We start from the raw sequence: 16,283 nt of genomic DNA on the forward strand, positions 1-16,283 counted from the left end.
GACAGATTAGGAGAATGGGCAAAGAAAAGGCAGATGGAATACAGTGTCGAGAAATGTATGGTCATGCACTTTGGTAGAAGAAATGTGAGGGTTGACAACTTTCTAATGGAGAGAAAATACATAAATTTGAGGTGCAAAGGGACCTGGCAATCCTTATGCAGGATTCCCTAAAAGTTAATTTGTAGGTTGAGTCTGTGGTGAGGAAGGCAAATGCGATGTCATTTCAAGAGGACTAGAACATAAAAGCAAGGGTGTAATGTTTAAACTTTATAAAGCACTGGAGTATAGTGGGCAATATTAAGCCCTTTATCAGAAAGGCTAAAGCTGGAAGCATTCAAAGGAGGCTCACAAAAATGATTCCAGGATTGAATGGCTTGTCATATGAAAAGCATTTGATGGCTCCGAGCCTGTATTCACTAGAATTCAGAAGAATGAGGGGTCAGAATCAGAATCAGAATCAGGTTTATTATCACCGGCATGTGACATGAAATTTGTTAACTTAGCAGCAGCACTTCAGTGCAATACATAATCTAGCAGAGAAAAAATAATAAAATAAAATCATAATAAGTAAACAAGTAAATCAATTGCATATATTGAATAGATTTTAAAAACCTGCAAAAACAGAAATACTGTATATAAAAAAAAAGTGAGGTCATGTTCAAAGCTTGAATGTCCATTTAGGAATTGGATGGCAGAATGGTGAAAGGCCTTGATAGAGTGGATGTTTCCTATGATGGGAGAGTCTAAGACCAGAACATAGCCTCAGAATACAGGGGTGTCCTTTTAGAACACAGAAGAGGATGGTGAATCTGTGGAATTCTTTGCCACAGGCAGATGTGAAGGCCAAGTCTTTAAATACATTTAAGGCAGTGGATGACAGATTCTTGATTGGTCAGGGCTTGAAGGGATACGGGGAGAAGGCAGGAGATTGGGGCTGAGAGAAAAATTGGATCAGCCATGATGAAATGGCGCAACAGAGTTGATGGGCCAAATGGCCAAAATCTGCTCCTATAAATTACAGTCTTATGATCTTAATGTAACTCAGTTTTTTTCTCTATATTTATTTATCATGTATTTCAATATACTGCTGCCATACAGTTAACAAATTTAACATAAACTGATGATATTAAATCTGATTCTGATTCTTGATGTCATAAAATGTGTTCTTTTTGTGGCAGAAGTACAGTAAAATGCACAAAAATACTATAAATTACAATAAGAAATGTGTATTTATATTTTAAATTAAGTAAGTAATGCAAATAAGAGCAATACATCCCTCCATGACTGGAAAGACATATCCCTCCAACAGGCTTGTGACAACATTTAACAAAATGTCTTCATGTCAGGGACTGCCATTCTGGTCTCAAAACTTGATTGGATCATAGAGTAAGTGCTACCCTCCACTTCACTCTGTCCAATTTTAGGAATTAAGTTGTTCAGTAGTATAGCAAGCCCATGGCTTGTGGGATATCATAGGCTGTTCTTCTACTCCTGGGAAGCAGGGACATCACAAAGCATGCTCCTGAGAGGTACATTTCCAAAATGGAGCACCACCCACTCTCAGGGAGTTACTTCTAAATCAAAGCATCCGCTCATAAGGTCTATCTCCAAAGGGTTGTACTTCGCTGTCTATAAATAAGTGATTTAGAGAATATCTTTCACAGGCTGACTTCAAATAGGTCAGTGTCTGCTGTTGGAGGTTCCATTTATAAATTCATTAGTAAGATCAGCTTACTAAAGGATCTGAATTGCTTAGTACCCTCACATGGAGTGATAAGGAGAGAAAGGGCAATAGAACTAAATTTTGAAGGAACCATCTCCAAATGGTTCAGAATCAAGTTTATTATCACTGACATATGTCGTGGCAGCAGTACAGTGCAATACAAAAATATTACTATAAGTTACAATGAGAATATATATAATAAATAATAGTGCAAAAAGAGGCTGACAGGTGTATGTCCATCTGTACTAATCCAATTCTGCACTTGACTTTACCCTTCCACAACTGGCTGAGAAGTGGCAGATGGAGTTCAACCCAGTTAAGTGTGAAGTGGTTCATTTTGGTAGGTCAAATATGATGGCAGAATATAGTATTAATGGTAAGACTCTTGGCAGTGCAGAGGATCAGAGGGATTTTGGGGTCCGAGTCCATAAGACGCTCAAGGCAGCTGTGCAGGTTGACTCTGTGGTTAAGAAGGTGTATGGTGTATTGGCCTTCATCAATTTAGAAGCTCAGAGGTAATGTTGCAGCTATATAGGACCCTGGTTAGATCCCACATGGAGTACAGTGCTCAGTTCTGGTCGCCTCACTACAGGAAGGATGTGGAAGCCATAGAAAGGGTGCAGAGGAGATTTACAAGGATGTTGCTTGGATTGGGGAGCATGCCTTATGAGAATAGGTTGAGTGAACTCCGCCTTTTCTCCTTGGAGCGAAGGAGGATCAGAGGTGACCTGATTCAGGAAGGTCCTGACTAAGGGTCTCGGCCCGAAACGTCGACAGTGCTTCTCCCTATAGATGCTGCCTGGCCTGCTGTGTTGCACCAGCATTTTGTGTATGTTGTTTTAATTTCCAGCATCTGCAGATTTCCTCGTGTTCCCTCAGATCCCTTCCAGGTTTCAGAACCAAAGGGGTAACTTCTCTTGTCCCATCATTGAAATGTTCCCATAACTTATGACCTCACTTTCAAGGACCTTACATCTCAATATTCATTGCTTATTTATGTATTATTATTATTTCTTTCTTTTGTATTTGCACAATGTCTTTTGCACAATGGTTCAATGCTCAAGTTTGTGTAGGTTTCATTGAATCAGTATAGTTATTATTCTCTGGAATTATTGAGTATGCCTGCAAGACAATGAATTTCAGTGTTGTATATGGTGATATATATGTACTTTGATAATTCTGAGCTTTGAATCGCTTACTGTTCATCCAAAATCTAGTTTTATCTACCATCACTCGAAAACATTGACAGCCACATTCTTAAGAGAATTCTCTCTCTAAATCATAGCATTTGCTCGGGACAAGGAAATGACCGAAAATCAGTAACCCCGCTCAAAAGAGCCATCCCTAAATCATAATTCACAAACAGTATTAAAAATAGTCAGTGCCCACACCAAGGGGACCGTGTCCAAACCAGCCAGTGTCCTCACCCAGGGGACTTTCTCCAAATCAGCCAGTGCCCACTCCCGGGGTCTGTCTCCAAACCAAGCCAGTGCCCACGTCCAGGGGGACAATCTCCAGATCAGGCTGTGCCCACACCCAGGGTCCGTCTCCAAACCAGCCAGTGCCCACGTCCAGGGGGACAATCTCCAGATCAGGCTGTGCCCACACCCAGGGTCTGTCTCCAAACCAAGCCAGTGCCCACGTCCAGGGGGACAATCTCCAGATCAGGCTGTGCCCACACCCAGGGTCTGTCTCCAAACCAGCCAGTGCCCACGTCCAGGGGGACAATCTCCAGATCAGGCTGTGCCCACACCCAGGGTCTGTCTCCAAACCAGCCAGTGCCCACGTCCAGGGGGACAATCTCCAGATCAGGCTGTGCCCACACCCAGGGTCTGTCTCCAAACCAGCCAGTGCCCACAACTAGAGGCACCATGTCCAAACATGGTAGCGTCTCTAAACGTCAATGTCCACATCTGGGGGAGCGTCTCTAAATGTCAGCGCTGACACCGGGAAGAGAACGTCTGTCAGCTGCCCACACCTGGAGGGGGCGTCTCTAAACGTCAGCGCTCTGGAGGGAACAAATCACAAGAACCCACAGTTCATAAATGGGTCAGAAGGAACACACGGAAGGACACCCTCGGTACATTACCGCCACCTCCCGATCTCGGGCCCGGGTCCCAGCACCGCTTGGTAAACGTCCACCATTCAAAGCGGACGCAGCTTCCGGAACCTTCTCTCTTGACAACAGACGAAGCTCCAATGGATGTCCCGCCTCGCGACATACAATTGGGTCATCTGGCACAACTCTATGCATTGATTGGTCTTCATACCGTCAATCACTCTGCAACCGTGACGTCTGACGCCATCTGGGTGAGGGGAAGGTGCTTTGCTGTTGGCTTGCTCAGGTAAAGGAAGATGCCGGGATACCTCACTCACGCCCCTGCCACTTATGGAGATAGGAGTCCTGCCTGAGAGCTAGGTCAGTAGACGTAGATCTGGGTGGAAGAAGTCAAAGAGCTGAGGTAACATGAATGAAAACAAAAGTCACAGTTCAGCAGCTCCAATCCGCTCGCTGAATGGGTAGCAGTTTGTTTTTGTGTCATTGTGCAAATGCTGGGGGAGTTAAACAGCAGAATTATATTTTAAGTCTCTCAAAGTTAGCATTAAATACACCTCTTTCACTTTTAACACATAGAATATTACAACACAGGCCCTTTGGCCCACAATGTTGCGCCGATCTTTTAACCTACTCTAGGAACAATCTAACCCTTCCCTCCTACATAGCCCTTCAATTTTTTCTATCATTCATATGCCTATCTAGGTTTTTCTTAAATGTCCCTAATGTATCTGTTTTTACCACCACCCCTGGCAGAATTCCATCCACCTACCATTCTGTGTTTAAAAAAAACATACTTTTAATATCCGCCCACCTCATCACCTTAAAATTATGCCCCCTCATATTGGCCAATTCCACCTTGGGAAAAAGACTCTGGCTGTCCATTCTATCTCTGCCTCTTAACATCGTATACACATGTCAAGTTGCCTCTCATCCTCCTTCACTCCAGAGAGAAAAGCCCTAGTTTGTTCAACTTACAGATTCAAGAGACAATTTTAAAAGTACAAAATCACAGCAGAACTATTTAACTCACCTTTCTGAGTTGGGTTGTGTATGCCACAACTTAGTTCCTGCAGGAACCGGTAGATTATAGCATCTCTTGAGGTGTTTCTTTGTCTACCTCAGTATAAAGCAGATAATGAATCTTTTGACAAATTGTCATCTGGTTCATTTATGAATACTACACGAGATTCTGCTGATACAGGAAATCCTTTACACACACAAAATGCTGGAGGAAAGGACCAAAATGTTTTGGCATGGAATAGGGCCTGTTTCTTGCTGTACTTTTCTATCACTCTATGATTCTAATTCAGCAGGTCAGACCATAAGACATAGGAGCAGAATTAGACCATTTGGCCATCAAGTCTGCTCCATCATGCGCTCATGGCTGATTTATTTTCCCTCTCAACCCCATTCTCCTGCCTTCTCCCCCTTTGAGAATGTATTTTTGAAGAGAGTAAATAATCTAGCACTTCTGTGATCTCCTGGGGAATAAGGCAAGGATGAGAGTTTAGAGTGCAGCTACGGCCATCTCTAGGGGTGTGCAGTGCACCCATTCCTAATGGAAGAACATGAACCTGTGGTCGGCTCCATTACTCTGCGCTGATTAAAGAGTCGATCAAGATTAAAATCGAGGATAAGAGAAGGAAATGAACGGGTGCTGAGCGCCCTCTGCCTGCGTTTGAACGGTCTCTTCTTGCTGCTGCTGGCAGGTAAAAATTGCATGAGTCTTGGCTTCCACGTGGTTGAGTTTGGGAGTGGCTGTTGCCCTGCAGCCATTGAGCTTCTGGGAGGGCTGAATACACTCTGCAGTTGTGGACTCACTTCCAGAGTCTCTGTAGTTCATGTTCCTTGTGTTTTTATTTACTTTTTACTATTTGTGCAATTTGATCAAGGCACTTCAGTGTTGAACCAAATCTGCACTGTGGTCTGCAACTATTGGCACAATGTTTAGGACTCACTTTCAGGGACTCTGCAGTTAATGTTATTATTTTCATGATTTTTTTAAACTTTGGGCTTTTGATGGTCTTGTGTGGGGTTTTTCTTCGAATGGGTTCTTTGTTATGTTTGTGTTTGTTGTGTTATTGTGTTTCTCTGTTTTGTGGCTGCCTGCAAGAAGATGATTCTCAGGGTTGTATACTGTATACATACTTTGATAAATAAATGAACTTTGAACCTTTGGCACCCTTATTAATCGAGAACCTATCAATCATGACTTGGCCTCCATAATAAATTCCATGGATTCTCCACCCTCTGCCTTCTTGAAATTCCTCCGCACGTATGTTCTAAAGGAATGTCTTTGTATTCAGAGGCTTGGCATATATGGTAGGGAATAAACACACACAATGCTTGAGGAACTCAGCAGGACAGGCGGCATCACACAAAATACTGAAGAACACATTGAAGGGTCTTGGCCCCCAAATATCAACTGTTTATTCTTCTCCATAGATGCTGCCTGGCCTGCTGAGTTCCTCCAGCAATTTGTGTGTGTTACTACATACGATGGTCTTGAAAATATTTCATCATGTGACTATCACCTGCCGGAACCTGAAATGAAACCAACACATTGCAATCAATGATGAGTCCTGATAACCAAAGCGTATCTTTGAACAAGGGGTTGAGAGGACCAATTAGTGGATCCTTGCAGTGCTCTTAACATTGTACACAGCTCCTCAGAGTGCCATCCTGTTGCTTATCTATTCTTGGCAAACCGATAAGACTTCTACTTGATACAAGAAGTATCCTTCATTCAAATGTTTTGAAATACTGGTTTTATTTCCTAATGGCAAAAACAGTGAGCAAGAAGCTGTCCATGAGTGTATTTCAATAAACAAAGGCTTGTGAACTCAACTGCAATGCCTCATATTCTATTCCAAAAGAGACACTTCCTGTTTCTTTGCTTTATTCCACTTTGTATTATGATTCAGAAGAACGATTCTGGGAATGAAAGTGCTTGATAGCTCTGAGCCTATATTTGCTAGAGTTTAGAAAAATGAGGAGGGATCTCATTTAAACCTATCTAATATTGAAAGGCCTAGATAAAGTGGATGCGAAGAGAATGTTTCATCTAGTTGGTGAGCCTAGAACGATAGGGCACATCCACAGAATAGAAGGTTGTCCATTTAGACAGAGATAAGAAGGAATTTCTTTAGCCAGGTGTGTTGAGTCTGTGGAATTCATTGCCACTGAGATCTGTGGAGGCCAAATCATTGCATATATTTAAAGCAGAGGTTGATAGCTTCTTCATTAGTTAGGACATCAAAGGTATGGGGAGAAGGCAAGAGAATGGTTTTGAGAGAGATAATAAACAGCCACAATGAAATGGCAGAGCAGGCCCGATGGGCCAAATACCCTAATTCTGCTCCCATGTTTTATGGTCCAAAAGCTTCACAAGCTGATAAGGTAAAGTTGGACAACTATTGAATCTGAACTAGTCTGATTGGATGCTCTTCAACTTTGTCTCAGCAAACTGAAGTCCTGTAGCATGTATCTTACAAATAATAACAACGGGAAATGCTGGACCAACTCAGCAGGTCCTCCAGCAATCTGGTTCACATCTACCACAAATTCACAGCATTTTTGTTTTAGTTTTGAATTCCCAGCATTTACAACATTAATTTCACTTCCTTTATTTGAACACAGATGGCTTTATTCTGTATTCAGCCACAGGTTCCTCTTTTTTCCTGATGATGTGCTTTATTTCCTGTTAGGGATTACAGGAATATGATGTGTTTGATCCAAAGTTCTTTCGGAAGTCAAGGAATAGACATGAGACTGGTTACTTCACGATGGTTTTATTAAGTACTAGTAGAACAAAGAGAATTGGACATGGGGAGGAGCAAAGGTCTAGTAGGGGAAGGAACACAGAAGAAAAGAAAAATTATGGCAGGCCAATGTGTTCATCTCTTTTATACCCAATAGATAAGAAACATTCTACTCAAATTTGTAGATAAGAGTTAACTCTTAACAGTTATCTGAACCAATCAGAGAGACCCTATAGAAGTAATGCAATACCAAGAAACTTCCAGAATGATGCTAAGAGCTGTAACAACTAGGGGACACACTGAACAATTACATGCTTATAGGTAGTTATATAAAATTCAAGCAGGCATAAATTGCTAAACTGCAAAGAAAATAACCAATATACAATCTAATTCCAACAGGATGTAATCTAGGCAACACACATAAAATGCTAGAGGAACTCAGCATGCCAGGCAGCATCTATGGAAAAGTGTGCAGTTGACGTTTTAGGCCAAGACCCTTCTGCAGGACTGGAGAAAAAAAAGACGAGTAGAGTTAAAAGGTTGAGGGAGGGGAGGGAGCAACACAAGGTGATTAGTGAAACCAGGAGGGGGAGGGGTGAAGTAAAGAGCTGAGAAGTTGATTGGTGACATAGATACCGGGCTGGAGAAGGGGAAATAATTGATGTTCATGCCATCAGTTTGGAGGCTACCCAGACAGAATATAAGGTTTTGTTCCTCCAACCTGAGTGTAGCCTCATTGTGACAGTTGAGAAGTCCATGGATAGACATAACAGAATGGGAATAGGAAGTGGAATTAAAATGGGTGGCCACTGAGAGTTAGGAGACTCTCCTAACTCTCACCGAAAATTAGGAGACTGCTTCACCAAACACTTTTTCTGGCAGACTGAGTGTAAGTGTTTGGTGAAGCAGTCTCCTAATTTTCGTCAGGGCTAGGGTCTCAGATGTAATGTTGAGGCTTTATAAGACACTGTTGAGTCCTCACTTGGAGTATTATGAGCAATTTTCAGTCCCTTATCAAAGAAAGGATGTACTAACATGGAGAGGGTTCAAATGAGGTTCATAAAAATGATTCTGGCTTATCATATGAGAAGCATTTGATGGTTCTGGGCTTGTACTCACAGGAATTCAGAAGAAAGAGGTGGGATCTCAATGAACCCTATCGAATGAAGGGCCTCTATAAAGTGGATGTTTCCTATGGTGGGGGAGTCTATGACCAGAGAACACAACCTCAGAGTAGAAGGATGTCAATTTGTAACTGAGATGAGGAGGAATTTCTTTAGCCAGAGAGTGGTGAATCTGTGGAATTTGTTGCCACAGGTTACTGTGGAGGCCAGCCATAGGGTATATTTAAGGTAGAGGTTGTTTCTTGATTAGTCAGGGCATGAAGTGACATAGGAAGAAGTTAGGAGATTGGGGCTGAGAGGGAAATAGATCAGCCTTGATGAAGTGGCAGAGCAGACTCGAAAGGCTAAATGACCTAATTCTGTTATTATATCTTATAGTCTTAAGGATTCAGTTAACAAAGTAACTTCACATACCAGCTAATGCTGTTTTGCAATTGCCTCCTAGAGATCAGTGCAAGACCAGACTAGTGGCTAGATCCATAGGTTTAACACATCTCTTCTACCACCCAGGGTGGGAAAGGGGCTTGCTGTTTTGTGGATGTTGTCATTGTTACTTGAGTTGTTCTGCTGAACATTATGTTCATGTTATCAGAGTATCTAGTGACACTTGTAGCTGCCCCCCAGCACATCCTTAGGTGTATTATTGGTTGTCAATACACATTTCATTGTATGTTTTGATGTATATGTTATAAATAAATCTGAATTTGACAAAGCAAGCTGGAGAGCATAAGAAAGGGAAACAGGTGTCAGGATCTGATCTTGCAAGGATTACATTCCTTGACTTCTCTAGTGCCTTTAACACCATCCAGCCCAAGATCTTAAGGCACAAACTAACGGAGATGGGAGTAGACTCTCACATGGTGGATTGGATAGTGGACTACTTGACAGATAGACCTCAGTATGTGCGGTTGGGAGACTGTAGGTCTGACACGGTGGTCAGCAGCACAGGAGCGCCGCAGGGAACCGTACTCTCTCCGGTCCTGTTCACCCTGTACACATCAGACTTCCAATATAACTCGGAGTCCTGCCATGTGCAGAAGTTCGCTGATGACACGGCCATAGTGGGGTGTGTCAGGAATGGACAGGAGGAGGAGTATAGGAAACTGATACAGGACTTTGTGATATGGTGCAACTCAAACTACCTGCATCTCAATATCACCAAGACCAAGGAGATGGTGGTGGACTTTAGGAGATCTAGGCCTCATATGGAGCCAGTGATCATTAATGGAGAATGTGTGGAGCAGGTTAAGACCTACAAGTATCTGGGAGTACAGTTAGACGAGAAGCTAGACTGGACTGCCAACACAGATGCCTTGTGCAGGAAGGCACAGAGTCGACTGTACTTCCTTAGAAGGTTGGCGTCATTCAATGTCTGTAGTGAGATGCTGAAGATGTTCTATAGGTCAGTTGTGGAGAGCGCCCTCTTCTTTGTGGTGGCATGTTGGGGAGGAAGCATTAAGAAGAGGGACGTCTCACGTCTTAATAAGCTGGTAAGGAAGGCGGGCTCTGTCGTGGGCAAAGTACTGGAGAGTTTAACATCGGTAGCTGAGCGAAGGGCGCTGAGTAGGCTACGGTCAATTATGGAAAACTCTGAACATCCTCTACATAGCACCATCCAGAGACAGAGAAGCAGTTTCAGCGACAGGTTACTATCGATGCAATGCTCGTCAGACAGGATGAAGAGGTCAATACTCCCCAATGCCATTAGGCTTTACAATTCAACTGCCAGGACTTAAGAACTTTTTAAAAGCTATTATTAATGCTTTTTGAGATAGTGATTTAGATGCATATCATATTTTTTTACTGAGTTAAGTATTGTATGTTATTAGTTTTGCTACAACAAGTGTATGGGACATTGGAAAAAAAAAGTTGAATTTCCCCATGGAGATGAATAAAGTATCTATCTATCTATCAAACCTGCTCTGGCATTCAAGACTAATCTGATCTGGCATCAACTCCACTCTGCTGTTTGGGGCCCACATCTTCATTTTCCATCTATCTTAGCCTTGAATGTACTTCTATTGCTGTTGTGGATGGGGACTTTGATAAAAGAAACACTTACTCATCCTAATCTTAAATGTGCAACATCTTTTGTGAAGTTTGTCATTCAACCTTGTATATCACCAAATGAAACAACGTTCCTCCAGACCAAGTTGCATAACACAGTACAGTACTTATAACATATAACTCACACACTACACAAAGGTAATATTACCACAAATAAATTAACAAATAATAAGGTGCATTTACAACACATGTCAAAAAGTAAACAGTATAACACTACTGGTGCTTCATATGTGATGAGACCTGGGTGGTGGCAGGGAGTTCAGTCATCTCAGGGCTTGGAAGAAGAAGCAGTTTCCCATCCTAACAGTTCTTGCCTTAATGCTACGGTACTTCCTGTTTGATGGTAGAGGGTCAAAGAGAAGGTTGGAGGGCTAAGGAGGGAAGACTGACAATGCTAAATGCCCTGTGTATGCAGTGCTCCTGATAAATATCTCGGAAAGGTGGAAGAGAGACCCCAATGAACCTCTCATCTCTCCTCACAATCCTTTGTAGGGTTTTACAGTCAGATGTCTAATCCTCTAGTTCTAGATATTCCCTCCAGAGAATTATCCTCACTGAATCAACCCTGCAAACCCTCTATGTTTTGAGCATCTTATATGTTTTAAGTGAAATCACCTCTCTTTCTTCTGAACTCTGGAGAATGTAGGCCCAATCTGCTTAGACTTTTAGCATAGCTGCTTCATACCTGGAATAAAACTGTTGAACTTTTTTCTAAGCTGCCTCCAAGGTAAGTATATCCTTTCTGAAAAGTGTAAGCATTACTCCAGGTATGACCATAAAACATAGGAGCAAAATTAGGCTAATTCGGCCTCATTGAGTCTGTTCCACCATTCCATCATGGATGATCTCTTGTGATCCCTTTCTCCTGCCTTGTCCCTATAACCTTAGATATCCTTACTCATCAAGAACCGATCAATCTCCGCTATAAGTACACCCAATGACTTGGTCATCCACAGCCAACTGTGACAATGAATTCCACAGATTCACCACCCTCTGGCTAAAGAAATTCCTCCTAAAGGAATGTCCTTGTATTCAGAAGTTGGGTCCTCTGTTCCTAGACTCCCCAAGTATTGGAAACATCTCCACATCCACCCTGTCTAGGCCCTTCCAGTATTCATATGGCACCCAAGCCCCGTAGTAAGATGTGCTAACTCTTAAACCCCATCTTTCATGCAGAAAAGTTCTTTTCTAATTCTTTGAGTGACCTATATCCCATTATACAAGATTCAAATGCTCAGACTCCCTACATCAGTTTGCATACTGGAATGTCAGGAGAAAGAGGCAGAGTGGGAACAGTTGCTCTGGTTTGTGTTTGACCTCACCCTAGTAACTAATGAAGCTGATATCAGACAGGTCGGTGTGGGACTAGGGAGGGGAGTAGAAAAGGCTAGCAAGTGGGAACTTGAGAAGGCAATGGCGGACGGACCACCTCTGTTCAGCAAAGTGGTCACCTAGTTTGTGCTTAGTTTCATTAATGTAGTGGAGAGTACATCAGGAGCACTGAATGCAATAAACAAGGTTGGAGGAGGTGCATATGAATCCCTGCCTCACCTGGAAGGGCAGTTTAGGAGTCTGGATGGTGATGAGGGAGGAGCTGTATGTATGATGTTATACTTTCTTTGGTTGCAGGGGAAAGTGCCTGGGGAGGGGGAGGGATGAGTGAAATGAGGAAGTGTTCCTTGTGGAATATAGGAAGGGGTGAAGATGTGGATAGCAGAGGGATCTCGTAGCTGGAGGAAATGTTGAAAAATGATGTACTGGATGTGTAGGTAGTTGGAGTGAAAGGTAAGGGAAATTTATACCTATTCTGTTTTTGGAGGGGTGGGGGATAGATGAAGTAAGACCAGGTACATGAAGTAGAGGAGATACAGGTATGGGTTTCACCAACTAAAGCAGTGCAAAAATTTTGCTTTCTGAAAAAGGAGGATATCTCCGATGTCCTGGAGTGGAAGGCCACATTTCATAGAGTCCTAGAGCTCTACAGCTTAGAAACAGGTCCTTTGGCCTATCTAGTCCATGCTGAACTTTTATTCTGCCTAGTCCCATTTATCTGCAATCAAACCTGTATCCAAAACTTCTGCTGACAATTTATTCCACACTCTCACCACCTTCTGAGTGAAGAAGTTTCCCCCTCAGGTTCCCCTTGAGTATTTCACCTTTCACCCTTAGTCTACATCCTCTAGTTACAGTTTCAACCAACCTCTGGCAAAAGCCTGCTTGCATTTACTCTTTCTATATCCCTTATAATTTTGTATATCAAATTTCCCCTGATTCAAAAACAAGAGAGTGAAATCTCAAGAACATTGGTCTTCTCATTGGTCAACTCCAGTTCCACCAACCAACCAATCATCCTGACCCCCCCCCCCCAACCAGTCAAGTAAGATATTTTCAGGTGAAAATTATTAGTTGCTGATCACTAAATTGTAATGTTTTTGCTTTTGACAGTCTGAAACTATCTCCCCGCATTTCTATTTTGTTTGATGCAAACACTTCCTCTGTGATCAGTCTGCAACAGAGCTTCCTGACTTCTGCTCTCATGCTCAATATGCAAACAGCTAAATTACGTTACTATCATTCTTTGCAGCTACGTAATGCATAAATTAATCCTTATACAGGGTGTTTAAAGTTCACAGTTGTGGGCATCATAGACAAGGAAATTATTTACTGGTTTATTCTTATTGGTGCCAAGAGGAGTGGCTTGCTAGGCCATTTCTTAGAGAAATTTATAATCACCCACAGTACTACAGGCTTGAAGAAACATTTGATCAGATTGGGAAAAGGTGGCAGATTTATTCACTATAGTCTACTAATTAATGAGGTGGCAATTCTGTACTTTTGTATCTGCAATCCTTGATAGTGGGACTTGGAAAGGCAGAAAGAGGGGCAGGGCTTGGTGGGATTTAGGCTGAATGCAGCAAATTAGGACTAGCTGGGTCAGCATGGACTAGATGGGCTGTAGGGCCTGTACCTATGCTGTGTATGATTAGTCCTGTAAATTAACTGAGTAGAAATAAAAATGGCGGATATGCTCATCAGATCAGACAGCATCCCTACATCATGTTTCCTCTCTAACTCTTCCCATTTCTGATAAATATACCTCTGTGGCCGCTTTATTAGCTACATCTACTCATTATTGCAAATATTTAAACAGCTGACTCAATGCATAAGTGCATGCAGACATGGTCAAGAGTTCAGTTGTTGTTTTGACCAAGCATTAGAATGGGGAAGAAATGTGACCTAAGTGACTTTGAACGTGGAATGATTGTTGGTGCCAGATGGGGTGGTATGAGTTCAAATAGTTCTATTTTAATATCAGAGAATGTGTACAGTATTCAATCTGAAATTCTTACTCTTCACAGTCATCCATGAAAACTGAAAAGAACCCCAAAGAATTAATGTTGGAAAAATGTAGAACCCCAAACCCTCCCTTTCCCCCCTCCACCAAGGAACAGCAAAACCCATAAAGAGAGATTATGATCTGCACTCAACAAAAGTATTATTTACCTGACAGTTCAACATGCTACAGGCCCTCTCTCTCACTAACAAGGAACAGAGTCGTGTCACCTGTAACACAGTGAAAGGTGAGACCAACAAAGTCACTGTTACGATGTTACGATCTGCCACATCATTTTTATTCCATGATTTTCCGACTCAGCAGCAAACTCTCCCCACCATTGAGAGAAAGAATGATCACTGGAGTACAGAGACCTCTGTTAGCTGCCTCCATTGTAGTGAAATTCTGATGTTCCTTCTCCCATGATGCCTCAGTCAGCGGAATCAGACATCCATAGGGCTGCACCCCGGAGGCACGCATCTTCCAGACCGTTACTGAAGAATGTCGGAAAACAGACAGTCAGTGAGCTTCAGAAGTGGAAACTCATCTGCCGTGAAAAGCTGCAGTTTGAGTGCAGCTGCAGATCATGGTCTTTGACAGAATCCCAGCCACCTTGAGTATCTCAGAAACTGCTGATCTCCTGGGATTTCCATGCACAACAGTCTCTAGAGTTTACAGAGAATGGTGCAAGAAACAAAAAAAAGGTGTCCAGTGAATGGCAGTTCTGAGAAAGAAAATGCCTTGTTAATGAGGGAGATGAGAGAAGAATTACCAGACTGGTTCAAGCTGACAGGAAAATGACGGTAACTCAAATAGCCACGTGTTACAACAGAGGTGTTCAGAGCATCTCTGAACACACATGTTGAACCTTGAAGTGGATGGGCTACTGCAGCAGAAGATCACAAACATACACTCAGTAGCCACTTTATTAAGCACAAGAGATACCTAATAAAGTAACCACTGAGCGTATGCCAATTTCTCCAATGTTTCCAATCTGCTGAGTATTTTTAGCATTCTCTATTTTATTTAAACAAGCAATGCTTTTTTAAGATTAAATCATAAACTTCTTCTTTGTAGGCATTCACTTAAGGATTAGTAATGATTTGCTCCCATTTCAGTTTGGATTAGTGTGGCAAACATACAGATGACAGGATAAAGGAAAGACATCTCAGCCATTGGCAATGATGGTTTTCTGCACAGACTCAGCTAATATATGTATAAGGAACGATGGGTCCAATTTAAAGAGAAATGGACCAAATGCAGGTATTTGGAACCAGCTTAAATAAGCATCTGATTTGACATGGATGAGTTGGGCTGAAGGGCCTTTACCTGTGCTGTATGACTATGTATGAGACCATAAGTCCACTGATAGGAAACTGTTCAACTTCAGAAGGCTCCAAGCAAAAATTAAGTTTATGACAGATATCATCAGATACTTTGTTTTTGCTGATGACTGTGCCCTCAAAGCTGGTTCAAAAGATGATATGCAGCACTGTGTTGACAGAGTTTTCTGACATGTGCACCAATTTTGGCTTACAATCTACACCAGGAAGACTGAAGTAATGCACCAGCCATTTCCAGGGAAATCATACTGGATGGTGTTCCATGGGGGTCTGTGTTGGGACCAATCCTTTTTATGTTACATGTCAGTAATTTGGATAATGGAATTGGTAGCTTTGTTGCAAAGTTTGCAGATGATATGATAGGTGGAGGGGCAGGTAGTTTTGAAAAAGTAGAGAGACTACAGAAGGACTTAGACAGATTAGGAAAATGGGCAAAGAAATGGCTGATAGAATACAGTGTTGGGAAATGTATGGTCATACACTTTGGTAGAAGAAATAAAAGGGTTGACTATTTTCTAAATAGAGAGAAAATACAAAAAACTGAAAGGGACTTGGGGTTCCTCGTACAGGATTCCCTAAAGATTAATTTGCAGGTTGAGTCTGTGGTGAGGAAGGCAAATGCAATGTTAGCATTCGTTTCAAGAGGACTAGACTATAAAAGCAAGGATGCAATGTTGAAACTTTATAAAGCACTGGTAAGGCCTCACTTGGATTATTGTGAGCTGCTTTGAGCCCCTTATCTTAAAAAGTATGTGTTGAAACTAGAGAGGGTTCAAATGAGGTTCACAAAAATGATTCCAGGATTAAATGGCTTGTCATATGAAGAGCATTTGATGGCTTTGGGCCTGTATTCACTAGAATTCAGAAAAATA

The 16,283-nt window shown here is 42.1% G+C and overlaps 2 protein-coding genes across 2 annotated transcripts in view; one reads left to right on the top strand and one right to left on the bottom strand.

The window, feature by feature from the left end:
- Positions 1-3,900, bottom strand: part of tecpr1a (tectonin beta-propeller repeat containing 1a) — a 101,766-nt gene extending 97,866 nt beyond the window's left edge. The window contains exon 1 of the mRNA XM_073060178.1: positions 3,813-3,900. The gene's annotated coding sequence lies outside the window, so the exon portion shown is untranslated. The remainder of the gene's footprint in view (positions 1-3,812) is intronic.
- A 43-nt stretch (positions 3,901-3,943) lies between these two features.
- Positions 3,944-16,283, top strand: part of bri3 (brain protein I3) — a 48,428-nt gene continuing 36,088 nt past the window's right edge. The window contains exon 1 of the mRNA XM_073060179.1: positions 3,944-4,068. The gene's annotated coding sequence lies outside the window, so the exon portion shown is untranslated. The remainder of the gene's footprint in view (positions 4,069-16,283) is intronic.

This window comes from Hemitrygon akajei, chromosome 11, assembly GCF_048418815.1.
Source record: "Hemitrygon akajei chromosome 11, sHemAka1.3, whole genome shotgun sequence".
NCBI lineage: Eukaryota > Metazoa > Chordata > Chondrichthyes > Myliobatiformes > Dasyatidae > Hemitrygon > Hemitrygon akajei.